This window comes from Citrus clementina, unplaced genomic scaffold (genome assembly GCF_000493195.1).
Source record: "Citrus clementina cultivar Clemenules unplaced genomic scaffold, Citrus_clementina_v1.0 scaffold_26, whole genome shotgun sequence".
NCBI classification, from domain to species: domain Eukaryota; kingdom Viridiplantae; phylum Streptophyta; class Magnoliopsida; order Sapindales; family Rutaceae; genus Citrus; species Citrus x clementina.
Genome location: NW_006262368.1, coordinates 28,886 through 37,982, shown reverse-complemented (window position 1 = coordinate 37,982; position 9,097 = coordinate 28,886).

Below are 9,097 nucleotides of genomic sequence, written 5' to 3'. Positions count from 1 at the left end.
CACTGCACATCTATTTTTCATATAACCATTTTGATTACAATAATGACATACAATTTGATTGTTAATAGATGTATTCTTCACAAAACAACTCTTGTAAAATTTTTGTTTCAAATTTGGTTTATAACCAATGCCACTTTTGTCAAATACACATTTTTGTGAGTTTAGCAAATTGTCCAACATCTTTCTCCCATTTGTGAATTTTAGTAGAATTTCATTTAGTTCATTGCTCTTCTTTCTAAGCATTTCATTTTCATTTTTCAAGTCATTCATGTGTGACTCTAAGTGCTCATGTGGAGTGCTAGAATTCTCAAATAATGCAATGCTATCATGCAATGTTTTATTTTCTAATTCTAGGCATGTAATCTTTGCACTAAATGATTCATTTTCATTTTTAAGCTCTATTATCTTCTTTTTAAGACATATATTCTTTTTACCAATCTTCATCAGCTCATCATGCAAATCCTTAAAGGCATCATGTAATTCATCATATGTAGGAAGAACACGTACCTCATCAAGTTCATCACATGATTCTTCCCCAATGGCCATGAGATCTAAATTTGTCATTTCCTGTTGCTCATCATCATCACTTGTTTCCTCATCGCTATCATCCCATGTGGCCACCATAGCTTTCTTCTTGAGTTTGTTGAAAAGAGGACATTTCGGTCGTATGTATCCGGGTTTCTTGCATTCATAACAAGTGATTGACTCATTCTTCTCCTTCTTATTCTTGTAGCCTCTGAACTTTCTCTGCTCATTATTCTTTTTGTAAAATTTTCTAAATCTTCTAGCCAACATTGCCAACTCCTCATCATCCATTTCGCTTTCCCCATCACTCTCACATTTTGAAGCCTTGAGAGAAATGTTTTTCTTCTTTTCCTCATGCCCTTTTTCAGCTGCCAAATCTTCTTCATATGAAATGAGAGAACCAATTAAATCATTAATAGGTAATACATTTAAATCTTTGGCTTCCTCAATGACAGTCCTTTTTTGTCTCCATTCCTTAGGTAGCGACCTAATGATTTTATTGACTTTCTCGCTATTTAAAAAGGTCTTTCCTAGGGCTCCTAGAGTGTTCACTATGTCTGTAAATCTAGTATACATAGAGTACACATTTTCATTTTGTTCCATTTGGAACAATTCATATTGTCGAGTGCACCTACTTATTTTACATTCTTTCACTTGGTTCGTGCCTTCATAGACAACTTCAAGTTTGTGCCAAATCTCATTAGCACTTTCGCAACTAGACACTCTATGAAACTCTTTCTTATCTAGTGCACAAAATAAGGCATTCATGGCCTTGGAATTTAGAGAAGCTTTTCTCTTTTCGAATTCATTCCATTCCCGTGAAGGTTTTGGAATATCTTCTCCGACTTCATTTTTAGTCAAAGGCATGAAAGAACCATCATTAACGATTTCCCAAATTTCATAATCTAAGACTTGCAAGTAAATTCTCATCCTAGTTTTCCAATATGGGTAATCGTTTCCATCAAAGTAAGGTGGTCTAGTAGTGGACTGTCCTTCCCTAAATGTGGAATCATTTTGAGTTGCCATTGATATTTAGTTCTAAACGGTTAGGTCCAAATAAGAGCACCTCGCTCTAATACCAAATGAAATATAAGTGTGCAACCCAAAAAGGGGGGTGAATTGGAATTTTAAAAAATTTCTTAGCAAATCCACACAACAAGCAATCTAAATGTCTTAATAAAAATTAAAAGCAATAAGTTCAATAAAAACACAATAACTAATGAGTAAGGGAGAAAAGAAACAAACATACGAATTTTTACGTGGTTCGGCAATCTCCGCCTATGTCCACGCCTCCAAGCGATCCAAGCTTGAGGTTTTCACTATCCAAGCCTTTCCAAGGTTTTAACTGTTTACAATTGACTTCAAGGTGTCAATGAACCTTTACAACAAAGAGATTATCTAACAATCTCTTCACTCAAGTGTCTCACACACTCAAACTCTTACAATTGAGATGAAGAAATGAAAGTTACAATAAAACTCACTCAAAAAGCAGATATTCAAAAATGAAAAACAAGACATGATTAAATGTTTTGTGTTTTGCAACTTGAAAGCTCAAGATATCTCGTGTGCTTTTTGTTTATGCTTGTTGGAGAGCTTGAAAATGATTTGGATTTGAGTTCTTATAGTTTGAGCTAAAAAGCTAGCTGTTATGCACATTTTCTGTTATAACCGGCCTGCCATTTAGGAATCCGGTAAGCCGCTTTTATGTTACCGTTATGGCAAAATTTTGAATTTCAGAATATCCGGCTTGCTGCTTACAAAATCCGGTAAGCCGTTTATGCTCCAGACGCTTACTGCCCAATATCCAGTTTGTCGTTTAACCATATCCGGTAAGCCGCTTGCTACAGTTACTGCTACAGTGAAATATTTTTTAAATTTATAGTTTGACCCCAAAACTTTATAAAACTATATTATGGCTCAAAACTTTATGAAACTTTGCAAATAGGTCCAATTTCAGAATTTTAAATAATGCTTTGTCAATCCCAAAACTTTCTGAAATTATGATTTCACCCAAACTATATGAAATTATAGAATAATCAAAAAATATTTAAATAGTTTCAAACAGGTCCAAATCCGAAATTTAAAACACTATCAAAGATTTTAAAATACTTTCATTTTAGTCCAAAATACTTTAATTCCATAACATCATTTTCTTATTATAAAAGTACAATTAATAAATCTTTTCTTAATCAATACATGTGGTTTGTTATCATCAAAATCAATATTTATAACCATATAGGCTAACAATAATTGTACAACATTTGTAAACTCTCCTTGAGTGACTCAGAAAGCAACTAAAATACTACAAACACTCAATCAACCCCCATGAGCCAAAAACATGTCAAAACACTTCAAAATACATGTCAATATCTTCTCCCCCTTCATCATGAAAAATCACTCCTCTATTATACAAATATTATCAATAATTATCCCCCACAAAGATCATCAATCGAAAATCCACACATAACCATTAATCAAGTATCCATATACATAATCCATAATCAATAAAGATAATCCATAAAGATAATTAATAAAGATACCACAATCAATAACTAGAATGCATAAAGATAATCCATATCAACTCAAGTATCTATAATGCATAAGTAAAATAACATCCATCAAGTATCCATGATGCTAAAAACGAAAATGCATATGATAAATAATGTCGGTGCATAAAACAATGAAGCAAAAGAGATAAAAGAAAATCACTGATGAGGTAGCAAACAAGATAATAAGGATGGTGGCGAAAATTTGAGAGCAATGAAAATAAGCTAGTGATGGTCTAGAATTTGTTATTGTTGAAGAAAGAGACGTTGTTGCTCAGAAAGAAAATGATCCTGGAATGCTGCGAACGATATCTTAAATTTGCTTTATTGTTCGGATATGGAACGCACTTTATTCAACAACTGCTGGATTGGGTTATTGGGAATGGCTGAAGATGATGATGGTGGAGCATCAGAAGGCCAATGTAGAGCTTGTGACCTCATGGAAGAACTAAGATCAAGAACCCAGTAAGGGGAAGCACATCGTTAAAGATGCAATGATAAAAAAGAGCCAGCTTTGTGGGTTTGCTCAACAAGTTCTAATTTTTAACCTATTGGTCATCTACCCACCCAAATCCTAAGCTAGCAATGACCTCATCCCCTAACTCCTTGGGTTCATTATGAGATGGTTCAGCTATAGGGACCCAAAAATATTGAAGGATGTGGGTAATGACACTACCGACCGAAAAGGATTGGTTTCCTATACTCAGTGTATTAAGCATGTGCTGAATGATAATATTCGCACATTTAGCTTTTACCCTCAAGGATGCTATCTAATAAAGTAACATCTAAGCGTGTAACCTCAGCACCATGTCCCTTGCGAGGACTGATCACAAGCTAAAGAACATTATGTAGGATCCGAACTTGAAGAGGCAACACTTGTGATCTAAGAGAGGAGTTAAAAAGCTCCATGGATAGATCAGATCACCTACATATGTTTCGAACATCTATGTTTCAAACATCATCTACAACTAAATACCAGGGATAATCAATTTTAGTCCTAGATGTATACAAATGCAACCTATCATCTGAGATTCATGTTTAAATCTTCTACAGTAAACTTAATAGGAATCCCAATAACATTAGTAATAATCATATTGGCAGTATTTGTAGAAATAAGCATGTTCGAATAAAATACTCGTACCAAATTAGGACAAATATGTTCCTTAAGAACTAAGACATTTGTCCAACCCAATTCAGCAAGTAAAGTTCTAAGAGTTTTGCTACAACTTGACAAATTTTCTAATTAATCAAGATTAACATATATAGTATGGGAGGACTGACCTTGTCATAAATCGATCAGAGAATCATTCCATTGGGGCGGATTTGGGAAGTGGGTGGAAATGAATTTGAAAATGTCTTTATGAATCTTTTTTTTACATTTTAGGCATATGCTTACCCTTAGACTTCTCACCACTAGCCATTAACAAATTATCAAAATGTGTCCAAAATTGCACAAATTCGAGTTCACAAAGTTTTTACAGAAATAGATGATTTTGAACCGATTAAAATGTTCTTTGAGAAGATCTAAGGAATGTATGGGTTTATTTTGGTCAAAAATGGTCAAATAATGGTTCAAATTTGAGAATGTTGAAATTGGTGACTTAGGTTTTAAGATTTTGAGAGAAGAGTGATTAGATTGTGTTTTAAAAGCAAATGAGTGAAGATTAATTGATGGGAAATGATTTGGAAAGTTTAATTTGACACAAAAGTGATGTAAAAACGGAAGATTTTAGAGAGAGAGTAAAAGAAATGAGAGATGACAGTGATAGAGAGAGGGTAACAACTGAAAGTGGGAAAAAGAAGATGAACAACATTTAAAACGTGAAGCCAGCTAGCCTCTTGAAGAAAGCGGTTAACCGTTTCATTTTTAGAAACCAAGCAATTAACCGTTTGCTTTGAGCCGGCTGACCAGTAGGGATGGCAATTTTTCCCGATGGGATGGGATCCTGCGGGATCCCATCCCATTTGGGACGGGATTAGGACATATTTTTGTTCCATAAAAAAATTTGGGATGGGATTGGGACATTTTTTTTATCCCAATTACATATGCGGGACGGGAGTGGGATTGATAAATTCCGTCCCATCCCGTCTCATTACCGATTAAGAATGAAAAATTTTCCAATTGGGATGGGATCCCGCAGGATCCCATCTCTTTTGGGACGGGATTGGGACATATTTTTGTCCCAAAAAAAATATAGGGACGGGATTGGGACGTTTTTTCATCCCATTTGCATATACGGGATGGGACTGGGATTGGTAAATCCCATCCCATCCCGTCCCATTGCCAACCCTACTGACCAGCTAGTTTCTGCCTCATAATTGGCTAGTCGCTTGTTGTTAACGGTTAGCTAGTTCCCCTAAATTTTGCACGATTTTGCTTTTTGGCCAAAATTTAATTAATTTTGAGACCATTTTGTGATCCCGAAGTATTTCAAAAGCCATTTTTAATGCATAAGATATGATGATAAACATTCAAAGAAGTAAATTCAAGCATATAACACATTAAAATCAAGATAGAAAATCAAGCAAATTTGTAGTCTCAATATCATGCAATGAAATATTGATGTGAAAATGTCATCATTCCAAACTCAATCCAAATCTTTGAAAACTATTCTTCACAAAAAGGATTTGTAAAAATATCAGCAAGATATTTTTCTATAGAAACAAATTCTAAAGCAATATCTCTCATTTGAACATGATCACGTGAGAAATAATGCCTAATTTCAATATGTTTGGTCCTAGAATGTTGAATGGGATTCTTTGAAAAATTTATTGAGCTAATAATTTATATGAGTTCCCTTAGACCAAGATCAATTGTTCCTCATAAATAATGAAAAAAATCTTTTAACCGCAAGCAAATGAGATTCTTTGAGATCTGGTTGAAATCATGCACACAAACATACACTAAAGTAATGTCTACTAGTAGTAAAGTAAAGTAAAAATATGATCATACCTCGATATCTTTTGATACAACATCTTTACTTTTTTTATCCTTATCGAGATTGATTGTAGTTCTCATTGGAGTGTCCTTAGTCCTGAATGCAAAATCTTTTGAGTAGATCTCTGAAATACTTGGCTTGATTAATGAATTCTTTTTTTTCTTTTAAATTTGAAGTCCAAGAAAGTACTTCAATTCTCCCATCATGCTCATCTCAAATTCTCTACTTATGCAAGATGAAAATTCCTTACACAGAAACTCATTAATAGAACTAAAGTTAATATCATCAATATAAATTTGAACAAGTATACCTTGATCCTTGTATTTAACAAATAGAGTAGTATTCGCTTTACCCATTGAAAAACTATTTTCTAAAAGAAATTTACTAAGTCTATCATATCATGCTCTAGATGCTTACTTTAAACTATATAAAACTTTGGACAACTTGTAAACATGATCCAAAAACATTTTTCATTTTTAAAATGAGGGGGTTGTTTCACTTAAGCTTCCTTCATAATACAACTATTTAGAAAGGTGCTTTTAGCATCCATTTAATATAAAATAAAATCATTATGATATGCAAATGATAAAAGCATGTAATGGATTCTAATCTCGATACATGTGCAAAGGTTTCATCAAAATCAATTTCTTCTTCTTGGTTGCATCATTGAGCTACTAATCTAACTTTATTCCTTACAACTACACCAGATTCATCGATTTTATTCCTAAATACCCATTTATTGCCTATTACAGATTGATGTTATGGTTTATGAATAAGTTTCCATACATTGTTTCATTCAAATTGATTTAACTCTTCTTGTATTGCTATAATCCAAGATTCATCATTTTCCACATCTGAAAAGGATTTTGGCTCAACTTGAGATATGAATACAGTATGTTCACATGTATTTCTAAGTGATTATCTAGTAGTTACACCTCATGAAGGATCTCCTAAGATTAAGTCTTTAGGGTGTGAAGAGACATACCTTAGCTCCTTAGAGAGTGTTTGTGAATTACCTTCATTTTGAATCTGTTTAACTTGTTTTTCTTGTTGCTCATCTTGATTTTTACCGGTAAATCATCTTGTTTGTCTTTTAAAGACTTTTTGTTTTTGTAACTCTTCATATGCATCATCATCAACAACAACTTTCTTCATAGAAGAAAAGTTAGATTCATCAAATATAACATGTATAGATTCTTTAGCGACCAAGGATCTTTTATTATACACTCTATAAGTTTTGCTTGTATTTGAATACCCAAGAAAAATATCAACATCAGATTTTAGATTAAATTTACCAAGATTGTCTTTTGTATTCAATAGAAAACATTTGCAACCAAAAACTTTGAAATAGTCAATGTTTTTCTATTTTTCCAAAACTCATAAGGAGTTTTATTGAGGTAAGGTCTAATCAATGCACGATTTAAAATATAACAAACAATGTTGACGGCTCCAACCCAAAAATATTTTAGTAAAACATTTTCATTTAACATGGTCCTAGCCATTTCTTGGATAGACCTATTCTTTCTCTCAACTACTCCATTTTATTATGGAGTTCTTGGTAACAAGAATTGATGCTCAATGCCAAAGTTATTGTAAAAATTTTCAAAATATAATTTTCAAATTCTCCACCATGATCACTTCTAATGCAAGAAATAACATATCATTTTTCATTTTGAACCTTTTTATAGAAACTTTGAAAGCATTAAAGGTGTCATCTTTATTAGTTGAGAGTAATACCATGTGTATATAGAATAATCATCTATAATTATAAATGCATAATATTTACCACTTAAACTAGCATATTTAGAAAATTCAAACAAATCCATGTGAAAAAGTTAAAGTGGTTTTGAAGTAGAAATATGAATTTTTTTTAAAGGACGTTTTATTTGTTTTCTAAATTGGCAAACTTCACAAATTTTATCTTTTTTAGAACCAATTTTTAGAAGACCTATAACCAAATCATTTTTAAAAAATTTTGAAAACAAATCCATGCTCGCATGACCTAGTCTTCCATGCCATATCAACTATCATCATGTAATGTGAAAAAAACATTTATCATGAGTTGATACACTATCTATATCAATGGTGTATACATTAACACATCTTTATGTAACAAATAAAACTTTGTCATCACATGTATTTTTAATAACACATTTTGTTTTATAAAAAATAACTCTATAGCCTTTATCACATAAAAATAACTTTGTAACATTTATCACACAATTGACTAATACTAAGCAAATTCTAAAGCAATATATTTCATTTTTCTTTTTCAAATCATTTACAAGTAAACCTTTATTCTTAGATGAAACATTTTGTTTTTTCTTTAAAAGATGCAATTTCTTCACAAATACTTCTAGGCACTTAATCTTTTTATTCAAAGTGTCATTCTCATTTAAAAGTTCTACTTTTTTCTTTCCAAGAGAAACATTTTACATTTCAATCTTCTTTACATCTTTATGCAATTTAGAGAATACTTCAAACAACTCATCCTAAGAGGTTTACCTCATCAAGTTCATCTCCTATAACCATAAGTGCCAAATTTGACACTTCATGGGACTACTCTTCATCTATAGTCTCCTTATCGCTATCATCCCGTGTTGCTACCATGGCTATCTTCTTTAATTTTTTGAGAAAAGGACATGCTAGTTTTATGTGTCTAGGCTTCCTGCATTTAAAGAAAATAATTGCTTCCTTCTTCTCTTTCTAATTTTTGAATTTCCTTCGCTCGATGGATTTCTTGAAAATTATTTTGAATTTTCCAGCTATCATAGCCATGTCTTCATTTTCGATCTCACTTTCGTTGTCACTTTTAGATCTTGATGCTTTTAAGGAAAAACTCTTCTTCTTCTCGTCTTCATTATATTTTTCAGTTGTCAAATCCTTTTCATAAGAAATAAATGAACTAATTAAATCATCAATAGATAAAATATCATTGGCTTCCTCAATGGAATTTTCTTAGGTCTCTATTCTTTTGGTAAGACCTACTGATTTTTTTACCTTTTCACTGTTTGAAAAGTCTTTCTAGAGCTCCTAAAGTGTTTATAATGTCTGTAATCTAGTGTATATGGGATTACACTCTCATTT